This window comes from Tinamus guttatus, unplaced genomic scaffold, assembly GCF_059628265.1.
Source record: "Tinamus guttatus ecotype Peru unplaced genomic scaffold, ASM5962826v1 Tinamus_guttatus_pri_ptg000081l, whole genome shotgun sequence".
Lineage (NCBI taxonomy): Eukaryota > Metazoa > Chordata > Aves > Tinamiformes > Tinamidae > Tinamus > Tinamus guttatus.
This window is the reverse complement of record NW_028288615.1, coordinates 94,477-115,696: the sequence shown is the minus strand read 5'-3', so window position 1 is coordinate 115,696 and position 21,220 is coordinate 94,477. Positions and strand designations below refer to the sequence as shown.

Sequence of the window (21,220 nt, the reverse complement as noted above, 5' to 3'; positions counted from 1 at the left end):
AGCCAGGCACTATCGTCTCAAGGCATGGTGGTGTTTGAGAGAGTCTTTGCTGAGATACAAGCACGTTGAGTTTGTTTGGTAAACTTTTTTTTAAAAAAAATTTGCTTGCTCATAATTTGTTTTAAATCAAGAACAGACATTTCCATTACCAACCAACCGCATGCAGGGCTAATAATATGAATGATCATCTTTCTTTTTGTCTCATTATTTCTTTCTGTGCAAGTATCAGCAATTTCAAGTGATACTGCTGCTCAAATTACCCTAGGGACCAAAAGTTAGAGTAACAGCATTAGCTCTCTAGGTGAGAACTCCAATGTGAAATTCTCTCTGAACGCACAGGCTGGAGCATCTGCAGGAGACAGTCAGGGAATGAGGTATCAGTTACCCTGGGGGATGAAGTCCAAGGAAATGCAGGGAGGATGAAGCAGCCACACCCACACACACACACAGTGTTCAATAACTCTCTGAAGAGTTATTCTTTCTCGCACAAAATATGCTGGAGAGAGCCTGGCTTTTGCCAAGATCCAAACAGAAATCGCCTTAACATCTAGGTCTCCTGACAGTCTCTCAACCCCAGTGATTCTGGCTCACGCAGCACTTTGAGAGGACTGGGAACAGCTGTGAGCAGACAGAAAGGGTGGCAGAAAACACTCTGCTTCAGCTGGCCTTTGTGGCTGCTAACAGCTGCACTTGTGAGGTGAACGGAAGGGCAGTGCCAGGCTGCGGGGAACAGAACTGCCTTGACTTTGCTCTGATTCAGCACCATGAGAGATGCAGAGGAAGCGCAGGGATTGACAGCCTTGTCCTTACCAGGGACCACTCTAGAGCAAAAATTTTGGAGCTGCGGGGGCGATGTGTGTGTGCGGAAGGGGAGAGGAAGAACCATGATTTCCCAGTCACCCACTACCCAATGCAGTGAAGTCTGCTGAATGAGGAGATGCTCCTTGGCAGGTAGCGCACAGACCAAAAAAACAATGAGGGGAGCAAGAAAAACAACAAGCTGCCGTTTTTCTGTCTCTGCATCTATTCCCCAGGCACCTTAGGTCATGCTGGCTCAGTGGCAGCAACAAGGTTTCCTCTGCCAGTTACCTACATGGGACAGCAGAGCCAGCTGCACCTCTCCTGGCCACGCTGACGGTGTTTGGAGGGCAACATCTCTGCGACAGCCCCCGCTGGGAAAGAAACCGAGAGCCTCTGCCCTTCCACATCCTTCCAAAGAGCACAGTATCAGGGGACAGAAAGTCTTTTCTCCTGTGAACTGAATCAATTTGAGGCTTAAAGACAGTGGACTGGAACAAATGTGAGCCCCAGCAAGGTGCCTCTGTTCTGTCCATGCTGGTGCTGGTGTTTTGCAGCAGCGTGTCGCTTGCTGCTCCGGGCTGATTCTCCTCTGGGGCAGGGTGACAGCTTTAGATTTATTGCTCAGATGCTCAGAACAAAATTTTGCTCTTTGAGAATAGAAATCCCAGTAACACATAGAGGTACAATTTGGGGCGAAAACCTATCAAACTTCGCCCATGCCAAAGGCCTCAGTGTTTGGGAGAGCGCCTGTCTACATAGTCTCCTCACTTTTCTTCAACTGTTAAATGCACTCTACTTATTTTGGTTGATCTTGCAGAAAATCTTATTTAAAAATACACTGATTTCTCCACAATGTGGTCAACTGCACAGATGTCCACTGATGACTGTGTACGATGCTGAAAACCTGGTAAGGCATCATCTTAAGAGAGTTCACATTTATCAGGTTTATCTGACATTCTCTAAGGGAAGTCAGAAACTAGGATCAACCAGCTAAAATGATCTCCTTAACTCTATGTCTCAGAAAAGGTTTTGATAACTAAGTATGTCTTAAAACATTTTGGGCCAAAGGAACAAAGTGAAAGTCAGTGTCTGTGCAGATGGTTCCCATGGGTCATTCTCTGCCCCTGCAAATCTCTGAGGACCGAGGGCACCAGACTTGGATGACTATGGTGTTCAACTGATGAACAAGTTGAGGGATCTCTATGCAGCAAGTCCTAAAAATCTTTAAGGGCTGCCCCAAAGGGCAGTTTTAATGAAAAGGAACATCCCAACCCTTATCCTTTTCTTCTAGCTGATATACTGTATTTCCTCCATAGATCTGTTGAAATTAAGAAGTACAAGAAGTATACATACAAATCTTGATTTTTAGATCTCCAAATATTGTCTGCTTAATTTCCCACAATTCTGTGACTCTCCTCTGGATTACACAACTGGTCTATTAGGTCTGGCAAGTTGCTTTTATTTTCAAATTGTATCCTGTGTTGGAAAAGTTTCAGCATTATTCTCTTCCTATTTATTCTATTAGATGAAACAATGAGTTTGTCATAAACATCTCTTGAGTTCCAAATTCCAAGACCATGGTAAGAATTTTTCTTCTGGCCTATATGCAAGATATTCAGGTTTGTTCTGGACCAGCATTTCTCTTCGCCCAAGGGAACTTCTGCATATTCAATGGTTTTGATTATCTGACCACTGCCTTCACTCCTGTCCTAAATTTCTCATCTGAAGACCAAAACAGTGTTTGCCAAGTTATTAAAATAGCAGATATCATTCATCAGGATGGGCTTTAACTTTCTTTGCATGAAAAACAGTTTCTCCAGTTTCACAGAAAAAAAAATGCATAGGATGCATACGATGTAACTGGAAAAAGCATGGGATAGGAATATTCACTCAGTTTTTTTTCCTCTTTCCTTTCTCATAATTATTTGTGGCATGCAGTAGGTAAGGCTCTTTGTGTCGTGGCCAGCCTCTTTTCTTGCAAAGCTTACCTAAAAATCCAAATTGTAACAGCAAAAAATCCCTCTATCAATATCAGATTGAACTGCCACGTGAAACATGACTGCCTCAGTCATCATTAATACTGAGAAGAGGTAAAATTTGACATCTCCTGTGAACACTTTCAAACCTTCCTGAATTTGCCACTGCTTTGTAGTACTCCCTCACTTTGTGAAGGCCCTTTTTTGTCAAGGACATAGAATGAACAAGAAATTATCTGCCTGGTTGTACTAAAAGATAACTCAGCAGTGAGAGCCAAGGATAAAACACAACTCAGGAAATACATACGTAAAAGGACAAATTTCTCTGTCTGTGCACTGGAGTCAGGATAAGGTATAAGCAAAGGAGAAAATTAGTTTTAATACGATCTCGAAGGCAATCACTGTACAATGGAGGATGTTTGATGAATTGAAGAGAAAGACAGAGAGCAATAATTACAATTAGAAAAGAAAAACATTTATAATAGTGAAAATTAAGTAGCAATTGGGTTTCTCCTGTTTATCACTGACTTGGTGCTGGGGAAGGGGACAGCTCTGAGCCTATGCAAGCAAGTCAAAATCCAAGTCAAAATCTGCAAATTTTACTAGGTTTGTGTTGGGATACCAGGAAAATAGATAGGACTTAGTCAAGGTTTTTCAAGTAGTGACTAGAAAGCACGCAGCATCTGAAAAAATCACTGGAAGCCTAAGTAGGAAGAGGATCACAGGATAATTCAGGTTAATAGGGGCCTCAGGAGGCCTCTAGCCCAACAATGAGTCAACTATGGGATCAAATTGGGTTGCTTAGTTTTATCCAGTCAGGTTTGGAAAATCTCTAAGGATGAGACAGCACAACCTCTCTGAGACATGTCCCAGTGCTGGCCTGTCCTCGTGGTGAAGAAGTGATTAAGGTGAGAAAAGAAACAGGCTGGGAACGAAGTATGTGCCACATGCTGCAGGCAATTCACATGCCAACTCAGTCAACTCTATGTACAACTTTCCAGGTTACGTGGGTTCTCTCCCAGTTGATGGTCATGATGAGGGAAATGCAGACAGCTGGTACACTCTTGTGTCCCTTTATTCCTGCCCTTCTCCCTTTCTCTCTCTTGGAGCTGCTTCAATTCATGTAGCTAATGAGACCCAAATCAACTGCGTCTCTGATGCTGCTTTCTAGGGAAGTAGATACTCCCAGGTCCCATGAATATTTAGTGGCTGATACATAGAATAATGTGGTCAAAAAAGCAGCTGAGATCACCTCCTTATATTACTGAGCTCCCCTTTTGATGAAAGATAGCAGAATCTTTTGAAAAAACAAATGCAAGGAGTAGCTTGTACCACAGCTTTTCTGTACTCAGGCAGGAGCAAGCCAGTTGTTAGTCACGTGAGCTGGTAGACCACAAAAAAAAACATCTACCTGCACAGAAACATATATGTCAGAGGTTTGTTTTCACGTTTTGCAATTGCTTTATTCCCTGACTGCTGATCAGAGGCTGCGTAAAGCCACATTTCAGCATGGTAGTCAAGGTGTTCAGGCAGAGAAAAGAGTTGAACTTAAAGCTTTCATGTTCTGGCTGAAAGTCTTTATTACTAGCTAAAGAAAGCACAACGGCTTTGTGACTTGAGCCTCTCAAATTTTTCTAGCCAGAACAGTGAGTTAATTGGACCTGAGTTTGTGAATAGTTTTGGAATCACCAAAACCATATTATCTTAATGAAGTTACTAAAATACATACATATATATACAAGACTTTAGTTGCATCACTTTAACCCTGATATAACTGCTTTCATTTAAAGCTTTAAGCAAAACATGAATGTTTACTTTAAAAACAGCACCTGTTCCGGACTCAGACTACCCATTCCTGACAGCATCGCTTTAAATATTAAATATTCTAGCCTTGTTCAAGATATATTTTTAGCTCTGTGTCACTCAATTTGTCAAACATTGTTCCTCAGATCAACTTATACAAAGTACAATGGTCTTACTTGTACTATTCAGCTTGTCCCACAAATTACTAGTCCTACAACCAATATTTAAAATAAAGCAATTTTTTTTTGAAAATGTGCTTTTATTTTTGGACTGAGGAGTGAAGGGAGACAGAGAAGGGCTGGAGTGGCTAGTGTTACACTGAGCTCCCTATTGCAAAGTAGCTGCCAGCAGTCTGCAGCTCTGAAGCACCTGGTGTTGTTAAACTCTCTCTTCTTATCCATCTCACAGTTTATTCATGATAGAAAGCACTTTTTAGCTCTCGAATTTCAGATTACTGAGCTAGGGGGGAGAGCTGCATCATTCCTCCAAGAGATATCAACACCTGCTGTTTTGACTGCACCAGCTACCTTCCAGTGAGCAAAAACAAAGAGGCAGGAGGGTATGTAAGTTGTTTGGAAAAAGCAGGGATTGTTTTCTATGTAGAGCAGAAGGCAGAAAATGCCGAAGTTAAAGCAGACATAATATGATGGTCTCAGGTTTATAGCAGAAGTGTCTTAAACCCCTGTAGAGGGTTTGTTTTATTGTGCTATAAACAGTGCCACTTTACAAGACAGAGCGGAAAGGTTTGCCCAACCTGACAGGCTTCTCTTTTTGTCTTTCTAAATAAATGGTTAAATGCTGCTAATGGCCAGTAAGAGAGTGGACCCTGGAAAACTGTTCAATCTAGCAGACAAAGGCAGAATTAGTGGCTGGAAGCTGAAATTAGTCAAGTTGGAAATAAGGCACATTCTTCTAACTGTGAAACTACAGACACCTTCTAGAGATGAGACTTGTGGCACAGGCATGATACCAGATACCATATGATACCCTGGTACCAGAACAATTCTCCTCCAGTAAATAATTTCTGTGGAATTTTGGCATATGAGGACTTGGTCCCAATAAACAAAACTGAAGACCCAACATGAATCTGGTGCTTGGTCTCATGTAACACAACTGGTAGAAATGAGCCCCTAAACCATGGATTTAAGGCTATCTTTGAGTAGATTAAGAATATGGATAGATGCCATAAGTAACTAAGTCACCACTTGTCACCTGAAATGCAGTGACTTACTGTGTACACCCTCTTTGCTCATACCAACGGTTGTAAAGAAAGTCTTGCCTCAAGCTACCTGCAAGGCTAATCCCTTCTCGGATCACAGGAAGCTGATACATTTGATTTTGTACCTGGGGCAGGCCCAGAACGTATCCGTGACTGGTATTCCCAGATAGCTGAGTGGGAATGTACGCTCTCGTAACTCAACTATCTGAAGGCATCAATATTTCACTAGCGTGCAGGGCAATGGGTTATGACAAGACTTTCAGAGCCTTCTTTCGGGACTGTATTTTAAAATCTGAGGAACAGTTCGAGATTTTCCTTTGGGAAGAAGTTTAACGAAGAGGAATACAGCTAATTTGCACAGTACCAGACTGTGATGTCTCATTTCCATGAACGATGCAATAAATGCTTACCCTCAGCACAGGCTATTGAGCCATGATTCAGGCGGTAATTAAAGCTCTTTGAACGATGGATGTGTTTAACAACTGGAGAAATGGAATCAGACTGTCCAATTACTGCTGTGACTTTACAACATTTTAAATAAAAATGTATCTTGGTAAATATGTAGTATGTATAAAAATGCCCTTATTTTCCTGCTGTGAGACCTGCTTTAGAGAGAATGACTGCCAACTGGAACAAGAAGAGAGCAGTGCCAAAAGCTTGTGGTTTGCGGGTAAAGGAGGAGAGGTGCCAGAAAGCTGGCGGCACACAGCCGAGCAGGAGGACTGCAACTGGTCCTGACTGCACTCACTGCTGAAGAGGCCACCTGCCTTGTTACTGCCAAGGGCGAAATGGCTGTCAGGGCAGAGCTAATTCTTAGTCCTGGGCAGGATTTGCAAGAGCCAGAAGCCTCTTTGCACAGCTGGCCGCACCAGTACACCACTGCTGCATTCCTGATTCTGAAATCTTTCCATAAAACAGTGGTATTGGCAGAGGAGGTGGTTGTATATTTGCCTGTATCGCTCCATAGCCTGCTCAATCACCTCTCTGTCCGTGAAGAATCATGGAAGAAACCTCAAAGGTTTCTTCTGCACTGACTCCTACTTCTGGGGATTACTTCTCTCCAGACCACTCTAAATAGAAACTGATGGACACAGTGAAGTCTAACAGCTGCTGTTTGGGGGAAGAAATGCTTCTTTTGCTGCTGTTGTTATATCACTGCCTCTTACCCACCATTTCATTTGGTAGCTCTCATACAGTAATACCTGGGCACACAGGTGGTCTCTTAGCTACCTCCCTGTGTTCTGCTTGGCACACAGGCTCTGCTGTGCCCAGCTTAGTGTTTCGAAGCCAAGAAAGACCACCCCAAGTCAGTGCAGAGGAGAATGCACTTGAATGTTCCACTGCTTCTGCTCAGCTGAGGTCCGCTTGGTCCAGGACCACCTAACAGGGACCCAGCTGCTGCCAGGACCCACACTACGGACGACACTCATGCCTGCCATGCTCTCTGGCCATGGCCTGTTGAGGTTTATATCTGTTTTTTTTCCTGACCTCTCAGTTTCTGAAGGAACCTTTAAGATCTCAGAAAAGTGACAGAAAGTTTTCTGGGTGCTGAGACATTAAGCATCTTGTGCGCTTAATGACAGCAGTCAGAAAACAAGAATTGAAGTAAACGTCTTATACAAGCACAAATTCTCCCTTTTTGACAAGTGTGTGTTTTTTTCTACTTTATATAAAGCCCTGCTCTGCTGAGATAGCATGTTAGCCCTAGCACTCAATAAGCAGACAGTAACCTTTCCTGGGCAAGAGCTGAGTGTGCAGCCCAGAGAAGATGAAGGGGGAGCCCACAACACTGAAGAGTCTGAACAAATTCAATTAACTGTCAGGTGCAGTTTAAGGCTCATCGTTAATAAATCAAACACAGAAAAGAAAATGCATCAAACAATATTATCTGCGGATGCTGCGGTCTGTCCTAGAGAGAGTTTGCATTAATTACACTGGGTTCTACTTTCTTCCCTTGAGTGCTGCACAGAAAGTCATTTACCTAACGAGGCATTAAAAGGAATTATAGAAATGATACCACCTGAATAATTCAGAAATGGGGAAATGTTTCTGTGAGGTGAGCTAGAGGAGCTGACAAAGCCCACTGTTGAGGGTATAGGGTTCTCAGAAGTCAAATTAGCACTACGTCCACTTTTCTGTATTGGTTTTGTCAAAAGTGCCAGCACCTGAACAGGCTGCTTTGTCAGCTCAGCAGACGAGGTCTTTTTAATATCAGTGGTAAGGTGCAAATCATCTTTGTGAAAATGTCTGTCTTTTACCCCAGCCCTCTACTTGCTGCATGGAAAAGAGTGATGAGATTAATATATTTCATGTAACAACACCTCTGAATTGACACCAGTTCATCACTGTGATGTTGCCTACTGTATTTAGGCTTTCCTAGAGCAGCTGTATTTTTTCCTCCTTATATCACAGAATCTCAGTAATTTGCCTAATTTGTTTTGGCTCACAACCTTCTGCTAAGGAAATAATCAGTACATGATTTGAGCTGCTTCTCATATTTTAGATGATAGACTGTAGTGGGTGAGAGTACTACAAGGAAGAGAAATTTGCAGCACTGGCCATCTGCTTCCAGCACAAAACCTCCATTCAGATTTACAATACTCTGGCCCATTCTGATCACATAGAAAGATAAACTGCATAAAAGTGAATCTTCAGGATTTCCTTACCTACCAAAATCTACAAGTGCTGTAAAAATTCAGAGTGGTAAAAGCATGGCTAGAAAATGGCCACGAACATAACGCAGCCACTCTACACCCTGTTCCTTACTGTCTTTGTACCTGAAGGTGTATCAGCTGAGAGTACTGCGTGTGGTACATGATGTCAGTGCTGTGTGTACACGGGGGTGTGAGGTGTGTGGATACCCAGTAACTTGTTACAGGAGATGTGCACATATGAGGACAGGGGGTTGGGATGGCCAGCCAGGCCCTGGCAATGTAGCACAACAAACTCAGCAGCCTGCACTTGGAGAAAGGCCAGGCTCCTCTGGCATAAATCATTTGGCGCATCATGCTGACTAACATTCTTTTATCAATACTTTGCTCCAGGGGTTTCCTGTCTGGTACCTTCCTTCTCCGCGTCTTAGCCACCTACACGTTCTCCCCAGTCCAGAGCTCCCTGCTGAACTCCAGTGGGTAGCTCTTTTCCAGTCTCTTAATGTCTTAGCTGTTTACTGGAGCTTGTGTCAGCTACAGCATCTTATCCACCTCCTCCTTTCTGCCCCATTTGTTCTCATCTAACAAATCTGCAATACTAATCCTGTCACAACTGTTTTTCTTCCCTCCTCTTTGCTGCTCTGCCTGCAGACAGCCTAACTGTCCTTAACATGATGCCACTGTTCCCTCGTCCCCTTCAAAGGAGCCTGCAAATACCTACAGGAAGGATAAATCTGTGTACGCAATTTATCTCACAAGTGGAAAGAGTAATAACATATGAAATAATGTTTAAATAAATTCCTCCTAGCCTCAGGAGAGCTCCGAGTGGTAGTCTGCACTTCTGTCTTCATGAAGAAATCAATAGCAGTGCTGCACGGCCCCTGCACTCTGGCTTCCACATTACTCATTCTCCCAGTACAAAGTATTGCCTGTGTTCAAGGAAATGGGTGCTCCCAGGGGAGGAAAATGGCTCTGTGCACTTAAGGTAATGATGTCACTTGAGGTTGCCATGCAAACAGTTATGGATATGGAGATCTGCAGTTTTATCAATAGAGCTGGAACCCGGAGACTTACAGCTTCTTTTCAAAAATGTTTTCCTAATTTACCTACAGAGCCTCTTCCCAGAAACAACAGCTGCTGCACCTAATTAGCATTAATCGCCTTGTTACAGAAGAACAACTGGGAATAATGCAGTACTTGAGGCACTGACAAAAAGATACACTAATGGCATTGATTTGTCCTGTCTACTACAACCTTCCCTTATTATTCTACTTATGAAATATTTCTGTGAAGCAGACTTGGAAGTGGTGTTGCAGAACAGAAGCCAAGGATGCAGGCAGGTACCGAGTGCTCCTGTTCTACACAAGGAACTTGTTTCCTGCTTTGTTGGGGACTACATCTCCTAGCACCCAGTTTTTCATCTTGACCCATGGCAAGACCTGCCCAAGTGAGGCAGCCTTCTGAACAGCATTGGGTTAGTCACTCTGTTGTACACCTTGTGGAACTGCTTTAAAACAAATTCTGAGCACACAAAAAACATCAGGAGGAGTTAACTAACTACAGAAATTGAAAAATCACAGCTTCAGGAGCAACACGGAGAGAAAACGACAGTCAATCCTTTACCAGGATTATGGGCCATCTGTAAGGTTTCAACCAGAAATGCACCAATTTTGTTATGTTGAACCCTCGGGGCTTTGCGGTTCTCAGCTTGCTGACTGATATTCCCTGTACTACCCCTTCCTGACAGTAAGGCAATTTAGCATCTGCCATAAATGCATGACAGTAGGCTGGAAGACAGGAGCTAACACCACAGCTTGCACTGTCAGCCTCTGCCCCAAATGGATTATTTCCTCTCTTCACTCTGATCTGCACCATGCTGGGGCCCAGAATCTAAGCTGAGCTATAAATTAGATCCTCAGCTTTGTCCAAGTCAAGCACATCAGGGAATAAAATGCTGGATTTCCTTGGGACAGGAGTTCTTTCACTGTTTCACCAGAGTTGCTTGCTTTAATTGAACATCTATTACAGATCTATTACAGTTTCTTGCAGTTTTTAAGAATCTTTTTTTTTTAATGAGCAGGAAGTAATCCAATAGAACAAGTGAAGTAATTTGGCACTTGGAAGTGGACATACATAATTGGCAGCTTAGGAGAGAATCTCCATCCCCAGTTAGACACCATGGAACCAAGAGATATGAACTCCTTTGCTGCCATCCGGCAAAATTTCAGGATATTCATATTCGGAGTAACACAGGGATGGAGTGATAAGCAAGCTAGAGGATGGATCTATTCCCTCAGGGCATGGATTTATGTTGCCACTGGTCATGTATCTATGTGCTACAACTCAGCCCTGGGAATCAAAGAATCACCTTTCACTGATGAGCAGCAACTGTCTTAGCATAAGCAGGAACAGCAAAAAGCCTTTTGAAAAATTCAAGGTTAATCTTGTCAATATGTCACATGGAAAAGTGGGACTAATAGCGAAAGAAGTGGAAGGATGCAAGAATTCTTAGCAACCTAACGCAAGATCTCTTCTTGGAGGGTGAACACTACAGTTATTTGCTAGAAAAGAGCTTTTTCTGTCAAGACTTCCTTCACACCTCCCTGAACTATCTGCATATGGGGGAGGTTCCAGAAGACTGGAAGAAAGGCAGTGTCAGGTCAGTCTTCAAAAATGGCAAGAAGGAGGGTCCAGGCAACTACAGGTCAGTCATCCTCACCTTTATCCCTGGAAAAGTCATGGAGCAGCTTATCCTGGCTGTTGTCTCCAAACATGCAAGGGATAAGAAGGTGCTCAGGAGTAGTCAGCATGGGTTCACCAACACGAAATCTTGCTTGACTAACCTTATAGCCTTCTATGATGGAATGACCAGCTGGATAGATGAGGGGAGAGCGGTGGATGTCGTCTATCTTGACTTCACCAAGGCTTTTGACACCGTCCCTCACAACATCCTCCTGGGTAAGCTCCAGAAGTGTGGGATAGATGAGTGGACAGTGAGGTGGATTAGGAACTGGCTGGATGGCAGAGCTCAGAGGGTGGTGATCAGCGGTGCAGAGTCTAGTTGGAGGCCTGTAGCTAGCGGGGTCCCCCAGGGGTCAGTCCTTGGTCCAATCCTGTTCAATTTATTCATCAATGACCTGGATGAAGGCACAGAGTGCTCCCTCAGCAAGTTTGCTGATGATACCAAACTGGGAGGAGTAGCTGATACCCCAGAGGGCTGTGCTGCCATCCAGAGGGACCTGGACAGACTGGACAACTGGGCGGTGAAAAACCTCATGCAATTCAACAAGGCCAAGTGCAAGGTCCTGCACCTGGGGAGGAATAACCCCAGACACCAGTACAGGCTGGGGACTGACCTTCTGGAGAGCAGCTCTGCAGAGAAAGACCTGGGCGTCATGGTGGATGACAAGTTGACCATGAGGCAGCAGTGTGCCCTTGTGGCCAAGAAGGCCAATGGCATCTCCGGTGCATTAAGAAGAGCATCTCCAGCAGGTCGAGGGAGGTGATCCTGCCCCTCTACTCAGCCCTGGTGAGGCCACATCTGGAATATTGTGTCCAGTTCTGGGCTCCACAGTACAAGAGGGATGTGGAGCTGCTGGAGAGAGTCCAGCGCAGGGCTACAAGGATGATCAGGGGCCTGGAACATCTGCCCTATGAGGAGAGACTGAGGGAGCTGGGCCTGTTCAGCCTGGAGAAGAGAAGGCTGAGAGGGGATCTGATCAGTACAAGCACCTCAGGGGAGGGAGTGAAAAGGATGGGGCTGGCCTCTTTTCATCGACAGAACTAGAGGTAATGGCCACACACTGAAGCAGCAAAAGTTCCACAGGAACTTAAGGAAACTGGAACAGGCTGCCCGGAGAGGTTGTGGAGTCTCCTTCTCTGGAGATCTTCCAAACCCGCTTGGACGCAGTCCTGTGCCACGTGCTCTAGGTGACCCTGTGTGTGCAGAGGGGTTGGACTAGATGACCTCTAGAGGCCCCTTCCAACCTTATGCATTCTATGATTCTATGATTCTATAGCTCAGCCCCACTCCCACACTGTAATCTGTTCCCTACGGCCATTCAGTTGCTCTCATCTCTTTATTGTCATTACCAAAAGCCAAAACGCCAGGAAAGAGTCACTCAAGAGGCTTTTGAGCCCATCCTAGCACTATCTCCCCGCTCCAGCTAAGAATTTCCTTCCCAGTAGCTCAGCTGTGAATGACACACTATAAGAGTGATCTGTACAGCAACATCTTACACTGCAACTGCTGGGGAAAGTGTTAGCTCACCATTTTTTCATGAAATAGCACTGCTGTATGTGTGTTACCACTGCTTCCTGCTTCTTGAAGCAAGGAAAGCTTCTGGCTAGGCTAGTAGAGAATACAATTGAGCTACAGTAGCTTACATCAAAGGCAACCTTGTGAAACTTGCTTTCCCTTATGGAGCTGACTCATATCAGTCATTGTATTTCTTGGTATTAAAATCTATGTCAGAATGAGAGTTAAACTGTGAAGGGAATGAAACTGAATCTAGGAAAGCAGAAAAATGAACTGCTACATCACATTTCACTTTTTACAAGAAGTTTTGCAATGAAAACCTAAACAAAAAACCAAATACTTTCAAGCCAGCATCAATATGAGCTAGGCTTCCTCTTAGGTCATACAATGGAAGACCTCATCAAGATGTAGCTCACCAAATCTTAGGGTTGGATTCAGTTGCCTAGCTTAGACACTCACTTTTCAGATACATTTGGGCAACTCATTGGGCAGTCTTCCAAAAGCAGTGCCTTACTTCTCTAACTAGTCAAAACAGAGGATGTGCTCACATCTAAGCAGACAAGATCCTCCTAGCCCTCCAAAAATACCCACCTCTCCCCATAGGCTGAAGGGGAACTTTATAAATAGGCACTAAGGAGACTGCTTTAGTACCTTTTCTAAAGTAATGATGCAAAAAATGGCTGTCATTAGGCAGCCTAGTGAGTGCCTGGATCCCTGATGGGTGTCTAGGTGAAAAAGTCCACAGAAAATTATTCATAGGTCAAAAAAGTTGGGGAGAAAGGTATTGACCATTCAAATCTCATCTGAATTTGGTTTAGATAGAGAACACTTATCTTTTTCTGGAACCCACAACTAAGGACAGCCTCTCTAGTTTTGCACAAAACAAACAAAACTTCCTTGTGGACACTTTTTTAACTATGCATCATCACCACTTGCAATTTGGTTTTCCTGAAGCCAGTTAGCCAGGGACCCCCTTCTGTGGACCCCCTTCTATCTCCCTCGAGCCCACTAGTTTTACTGTCCATGTGTTATATTATTCTACGCACTCCAGGTTTGCTTCCCTGTACACTAGTTGAGATCACACAAAAGCCAGCGTGGAAGCCAGCCTGCATGTCAATCATAGCCACAGAGTAAGGGAATGAAACAGAGATGTCTGGGATGGATGAAGGCTGTTGTTAGTCTTTCTCTTGCTCTCTCTCATGTTCACCTCATGATGGGACAGGGGAATTTACTGCCCTTACCCCAAGTGTGGTGGATGCCCTCAACGAAGACACAGTTCCTCATCACCACCATGGCCCATCCTGCAACAGTCCAATCAATTCTGACATTGCCAATTTTGTTTTAACACAAACTGTCTCATCATTGACTGCTACCTAGGATAGACAGTCAGGAAGGGGATGCATTTCAAAGCACAGAAGCGAAATTAAAAATGTGAAGTAGAAAAACAGGTGGTACAAGCTCCACTAAAATAATACATCATCTCATGGGAATCTGCTCTTTTCCAGTGGATATGGAGCCTCTGAGATTAACACTTTTGGATTTTCTGTTTCTCCCTCTTTCCTTATCACAACTCTCTTCTATTTTCAAATGCCTTGTCATGTGCCATCTGGATAGGCCTCCTAACAAGGGTGTATTGGAGATTACATTATAAGCACTAATGGACACCCAGTCCCTCACTGCACTGGCCAGATCCTCCTTATCCAATGATTTGCAAGTAAGAAAGAAGCATGGTCAAGCCCAGAAGAATTTCTGATAGGAAGACAAAGAGGGAGTTTTTAAAAAAGCAGGAAGTATGTAATTGGTATGGATATAATTCCAGTAAGGGTTTGTGTGGGATTCCTGAAGGCCAGTGGTCATGCTGTGAGCAAGCCAGATAAGGGCAGAAGGGCGCCAGACCTAGATGAAAGGGCAGAAGGGCGCCAGGCCTAGCTGAAAGGGTGGAAGGACTGCTGACTAAGAGATAAGGAGATCTTGCGGAGAGTCAGATAAGGAGGCAAAGAGTTGAGACAAACAAGTAGAGGGGGACGGTCGTTAAATGTGAGGACACGTGGGCACTGTTAGTCAGCCTCTGTTAGTTAGCCTATCACACTGTATAGTTAGACGCATGGACGCGGGGTCTTGACCAATCATTGTAAAGAAGCGCTCGCATGTACGGGGAAATCTTGCATAGAATTTCGTTGACGCAAATAAGAGCTAACCTATCCTGAGCTCAAGCTTTGCAATATGCATGAACCTAATTAAGCTATGTATAAAAGTGCACACTGAGTGTTCAATAAACGAGTCTTGTCGATGACCATATGGTGTCGCAGTCTCCCTTTCTCCTACAAATGGTGACCCCGACGTGATGCAACGAAGGGCAATCCTCTCTCGGACAGAAAAGAAATCGGGAGAAGGACGCACCACGGTGGAGAAAGTAGGAGTTGGGTCCTCTGCAGCCAGGACGGTGCAAATCCGCCGAGCAAACGCTGGAAGGACGGCACCCCCGAAGATCATATAGATGGTTTCGGGCCATACGCGCCACCGGAGCCTGGAGAGCTGCAACAGCGCGCTGACGTCAGGAATGGATAGGCAAGTGGCGTATGAATTATTTACCCGTACCTTACAACAATGTAATGTACAGGGAATTGACTTAAAGAAAGAATTACCGGGATTGTGGAAGTCCTACGGAAATTTGGTGAATAGGCTCGTGCAATCCCTGGAGCAAGCTACTGATGAACAGGCCCTCTGCAAGCTTTTGATCTGGTGCAGAGAGAATGGGTTCAAAGCCGAGCCCCACCTAGTATTCAAATCCGATGTGAAAGCAAAAAGCAAAGTGGCCGCCGGAGTCACGGCAGCCTTTGCAAGCACTTCAGGACCGGGACCACCACGCCACCGACAACCGCTGGTGTTTGGAGATCCATCGCTAACCCCCCCGCCCGTGCCTGCCTCTGTGCCTGCACCTGCGGCGCCTACAACGTCTGCGCCCCCGCTTCCGGACCCCGCCCCGTGGCACCTGAAGAACGGCCCGGCTACGTCCAGGACTTGTTAGATCGCCTTGAAAAAAAAAAAGGAGAAAGGGGGGCCGGGGAAGAGAAGGCGAATGAGATCAAGGAAACTTACGTTGCTGATGGCTTGACAACAGCCGGGGGGAGGTGCAGGGGAATTTGATCTGTCTTTTAAAGTGGGGGTTGGAGAATTGTAATGCGTTAAGTAAGGGCAGAAACCGTTATTAGGGCTATTATTTCTGTTTGCTATGTTCGTCTGTATTATGTGTTGTATCCTTTGTATAATGATGCTGAAACGAGGTATGGTTGAAAGGAGGAAATTTGTATGATCTGTAGAGTCATAATGGGATCTTGAGAAAGAAGATGTTTGCCTGCCCGGGAACTGCAAACATCCTCTAAACTAGTTTGAAGGTCAAACACCCAAGAGGAAGATGAGAAAGGCAGGAGCCTCAGACTGACAGCTGGGACCGCTTTCTGGTATGCGCATTTGCGCACCCAGGAGGGAAGGTTATGTGACTGGAGGTGGAGTTTGTCCGCCCCCCGGACTGCCTGCTGGCACGTACTGGCCCTACGTGGCAGGATGCACCGGGCATAAACAGACAGTGCAGAGAGAGGGGGGGGTGAGACTCCTAATACTGAGACCCACGTTGTCTCTGCGGGGACGCCCGCCGAGTTAGGAGCCTGTCAGCAACCCTCCAATCTGCCAACTCAAGAGAATGTTCAGTCTCAGTATCCTGCCAACAAGTATTACCTCAAGAGTAGTTATTCATACATTGCTTATTAAAGGTGCTTTCACCTGAAAAGAGGCTCGCCGTAGCCACATTGTTTTGGGTGATTATTGCCAAATCCCAAGCCCATTCGCACCTAATTGGCGACAAGGATCGGCTTTGGCAATTGAGACAGTGGAACTCACTAGTGAAGTGCACAGCTACGTGAGGTCGTGCCACTAGATAGAAACTATGTTTTTGCTGTTTGTATGTGTAGTCTTTAGATCTTTATTGTATAATATATATCAGCAGAGAGGACTGACTAAGTCCTATTATTAGCACACGGTCATGGTTGCGAGGAACTAGAGGGAATGTGCTGTATGAACCTTTCTGATCATTCAAATTCCATACATAAGCAATTGGAACAATTGCATGAATTGACTACACATTTACAGCACGATACAGGATTCGGCCTTGACAACTGGATAAAAGGTCTCGGTTTGGGCCCATGGCTAACATCAATTGTGCAACACTTAATTACCATAGGGATTGTGTTTATTGCAATTTTGCTTCTTGTACCATGTATCTTTAAATGCTTGCAAAACATGCTTACGCGAATAGTTAATCAAGAGTGGAATACAAGCTTAGTAGCCCAAAAAGAAAACGGGGGAAGTGTAGAGAGCATTGTTCAAACCTGGTTAATGGAAAAAGGACATAGCCAGGCAGAGCTGATACGGAGGGCTTAAGTAAGACAAAGGACAGAGTTTCCTTGAGATAAAGAAGTTGATGCAGCTGCACAAAACAAAGGCAAACAGGAACCGGTTTGATACCGGAAGAATGAAGAACCAAAAGCTGAAATACTGGCTACAAAACAAAACAAAACAAAAACAAAAACAAAAAAAAAGGGGGAGAATTGGGAATTTTTTTAATTTTTTGATTTATAGATATTGGAACCAGATGGGTGCCAGCGAAATGGGTGAGACCTTGGCTGGAAGCAAACTCGCCTAGATCAGATGCAGCAGGCAAGCAACCAGTACCCTAGCTGTGGAAAGTGTGAGCCTGCAGAAGGAAAACATGGGAGGAAGAAGTGTTACTGTTGTTATTAGCTGTATGTTGTAGCTTTTAGGAGGTAGTATTGCTTTTAACGCTATTATAGGGGTTAATGCTGCTTTTAGCGCTAATGGATATGTTATGCTTTTTAGGCAGATTGTTAATTATAACCAAATCAAGAGTTGTTGGCTTTGTGGAACAGCAGATCAACTCGATGCACCGGTGTTAGGTATTAAGTGTTGGGATGGTGTTGTTGATCCTATGTTGCATTCTACTAGTTGTGCCTTGCTTATTGAAATGTGTATCAAATATGATTGAGAATGCTGTAAAGAAGGTTTGGCTGGCTACAATCACTGAGCAAAACGGGTTTGATGATTCTACTAATCTTGTGCATTTTGGTGGTCGTTCCCTGCCTGATTAAGTGTCTGAGACAGACGGTAGACAAGGCGATCAAAGACATATTTTGGGTGAACCATCAAGAATCCTGGCTTGCTCAAAAACAAGAAGGGGGAATTGTGGGATTCCTGAAGGCCAGTGGTCATGCTGTGAGCAAGCCAGATAAGGGCAGAAGGGCGCCAGACCTAGATGAAAGGGCAGAAGGGCGCCAGGCCTAGCTGAAAGGGTGGAAGGACTGCTGACTAAGAGATAAGGAGATCTTGCGGAGAGTCAGATAAGGAGGCAAAGAGTTGAGACAAACAAGTAGAGGGGGACGGTCGTTAAATGTGAGGACACGTGGGCACTGTTAGTCAGCCTCTGTTAGTTAGCCTATCACACTGTATAGTTAGACGCATGGACGCGGGGTCTTGACCAATCATTGTAAAGAAGCGCTCGCATGTACGGGGAAATCTTGCATAGAATTTCGTTGACGCAAATAAGAGCTAACCTATCCTGAGCTCAAGCTTTGCAATATGCATGAACCTAATTAAGCTATGTATAAAAGTGCACACTGAGTGTTCAATAAACGAGTCTTGTCGATGACCATATGGTGTCGCAGTCTCCCTTTCTCCTACAGGTTTGAGATGAACTGCATGGTCCACATGGAGATATTATTTGCCCTTGACGCAAGATTCTTCTCCCTGTTCTCCCAGTTGCAAACTATGTATTTTACTAATCCACTTAAAAAGCAGGTTTAATCTTTAGGAAGACACTAGAAAATGAGGATGCCTGTGAAGTCTTCCTCTTATCAGACTAACTCCCAAGGAAATACACGACAGTGAAATGTATTTATGACAGAGGGGAAGAAACAAACGTAGAAAAAATATTTAAATGGCAGAATAAGTCTGTGTCCAGTGCATGAAGCACAGCACTCTTGTTCTGTCACACGTCAATCACTGTGGGCTCTGGAAGCAAAAGTTGTATTCATGCTGGGTTGGTATTTAAACTGAGCTCATTTGAACCAAGCTTCCAGCAAGCACATATGACAGATTTATATATGATTCTTCACAGAGGGGAAAAATGACATTTATCAACCTTCCATCAGAGCACTTGGCATTTGAACAATTGATTCTGATTTAACAGTGAAAAATGCCACTATCCATACAGAAAACTTGCAGCAGGATTAGAATCCTAGTTGCTAACAACCCCAATGGTGGCTCTGCCAGTTAAGCTATTAAACATTTATGTCGTACCTTCATTTTGTCTAGCCTTAAAGAGATTAAAAGACAATCTACATCCTGATGAGTTCAATGAAGAAGAGACAAAAGATGAGTTGGATGAAGAGCAGCCAATACAGAGAGATGCAAGCCATTAAACTGCTTGAAAATTCTACAGGTTGGGCAGATTTTAAGAGTAAAAGCAGCAGGAGCTGGTGTGGATTAAAGACAAGTTCCACTGGCGGGGGACAACACAATTACTCTCACTTTGCCCCAGGTAACCAAGGGCCTACATGATACGCCTAAGAGTAGAAAGTCAATCCAAATGCCACTGGATATGTGTTCACATCACTAAAGAGGGACACAGTATCCTCTGGCTGAGCGAGGTGTTTGACTTCTCTCTGGAGTTAGGGCAGGAACATGCTCATCAGCCTTGTTGGACAAGTGCCCTTAAGCAAGCCACTACTGCCTTGGAAAGTGTATTGGTGTCAGCACTGAATATTCACAGGGTACCAGCACTGGCTAGCAAGCAAGTTCCAGCAGGCAGCAGGACCACAGCCTCCCTTTTACACTCCTATGGAGCTCTAACTCAGCAAGAGTGTTGGGAGATTTTCTGCCCAGGCTCTCCTTGCTTTCATGATTAAAAATACTTCAATTTCCAGATGAACTCTATTCCTTATCAATTTATGATAAAATGTTTCATTGCTCTCATTGTCTGTTAGCATATTCCTTTTTTTGGTCCCTCGTGTTTACTCCCAGTGCATTTATATAGGATAAGCAAATCCCTTCTCAGTCTTGGTTTTACCAGGCTCAGCAAGCCAGCCTGTTTAGTTTTCGTATGACTGTTCTTCCACTTCCCTGATCATCTGTAGCTGTTTTCTATACCTAGCTCATGCTGAATTTCTCTTGGTGGAACTCAAGAGAGGGAATTGTTACACATCATTGCATATACCCTGCCCTGGCCTTTTACAATTGCAGGGATACATCTTTATCTGATGGAAAAACACCTCCCTTTTTGCCTCCTTACCGGTGGCCAGTGGATTTAATATTTCCCTATTTGGGTATGCAGCAATTCTGTCAGAAGGAACAATTATTCTGTTATATATGATGTTTGGAAAAAAGCTAGTAAACTTTGCAGAAGTGTGGCTATAGCATACTGTTGTCTACAGTATTAGTTCATTTTAATAATTACTTATCCTACAATCAATTAATGTATCAGGATTTCCTCTACCATAGTCCTTTCTGATTGGTAAAATAGCAGTCTGCAATAGATTGATTTTCTCCTATCAATTTTTTTCTTGATATTTCTATTATTACACATTTAATGTTCTTTCTCTACAGTCTTTCTGTCTCTGTTGCACTGAGGCCCCCCAAATACAATATGAGTAAATTTTCTTAGCCAAGTCTCATTTTTTTTAACAAAGTTAATGAATCCTTATATAAGATTAGTCACAAGAATGACTGTTGGGGAACTTCATAGCAATCTCTTTTCATCTGATATTTTGTCCTTCAACACTGCCTGATGTGTTTGAGTTCCTGGGCTCCTCAATTCAGTTGCCTTTGCTTAAGCAGTTGATTTACAAAAGTTTTCCCTGTAAAGTTTGTTGCAAATCTACTTTAGACTGTCATTTTATTTAATTTGCATGAAATGAATTTGTTATCCATGAACCTCAAGCTATTTCCTACCATCAGCTCTACTCATGTTCTCATGACTTACCAAAGTCAAGTCTAAAACAGCACCATCTCCAGTCACTCCAGTGAATCTCTGCTGGATATTTTTATTGACTAGAAATGCAGGAATATCTCAGATGCACCATACATGGTATCAGTTGCTCTCCAACCCATTTCCTGACATAACACTACTGCAGTAGAAAAATAATCACTATGTTCTGTAATAACATTACAGAACTCTCTTGGCAGCAGAATAGGACTCTGGTGGCACATGGCATGCTGACAGTGGTAATCTTTTACCAAATTCTGAGTTGTGGCCATCTTTTTTATTGTCCCTCTTCACTACCTTCATTCTTTTTCTGACCAAGCCTTCATCTTACCTGATAAAAGTCTGTAGAGGTGAAAAACTAGGCCTTCCTTTCAAAAGAGAGTCTCCATCCCATCACCAAAATACAAAGTCCTTGAATGCTTGCAGATTGGCTCTCTGAGCAGCACAGTCACCACAATG

The 21,220-nt window shown here is 43.9% G+C and overlaps 1 protein-coding gene across 3 annotated transcripts in view; it reads right to left on the bottom strand.

The window, feature by feature from the left end:
- Window positions 1-21,220, bottom strand: part of FAM219A (family with sequence similarity 219 member A) — a 92,581-nt gene that overhangs the window by 18,660 nt on the left and 52,701 nt on the right. The window lies entirely within an intron of this gene.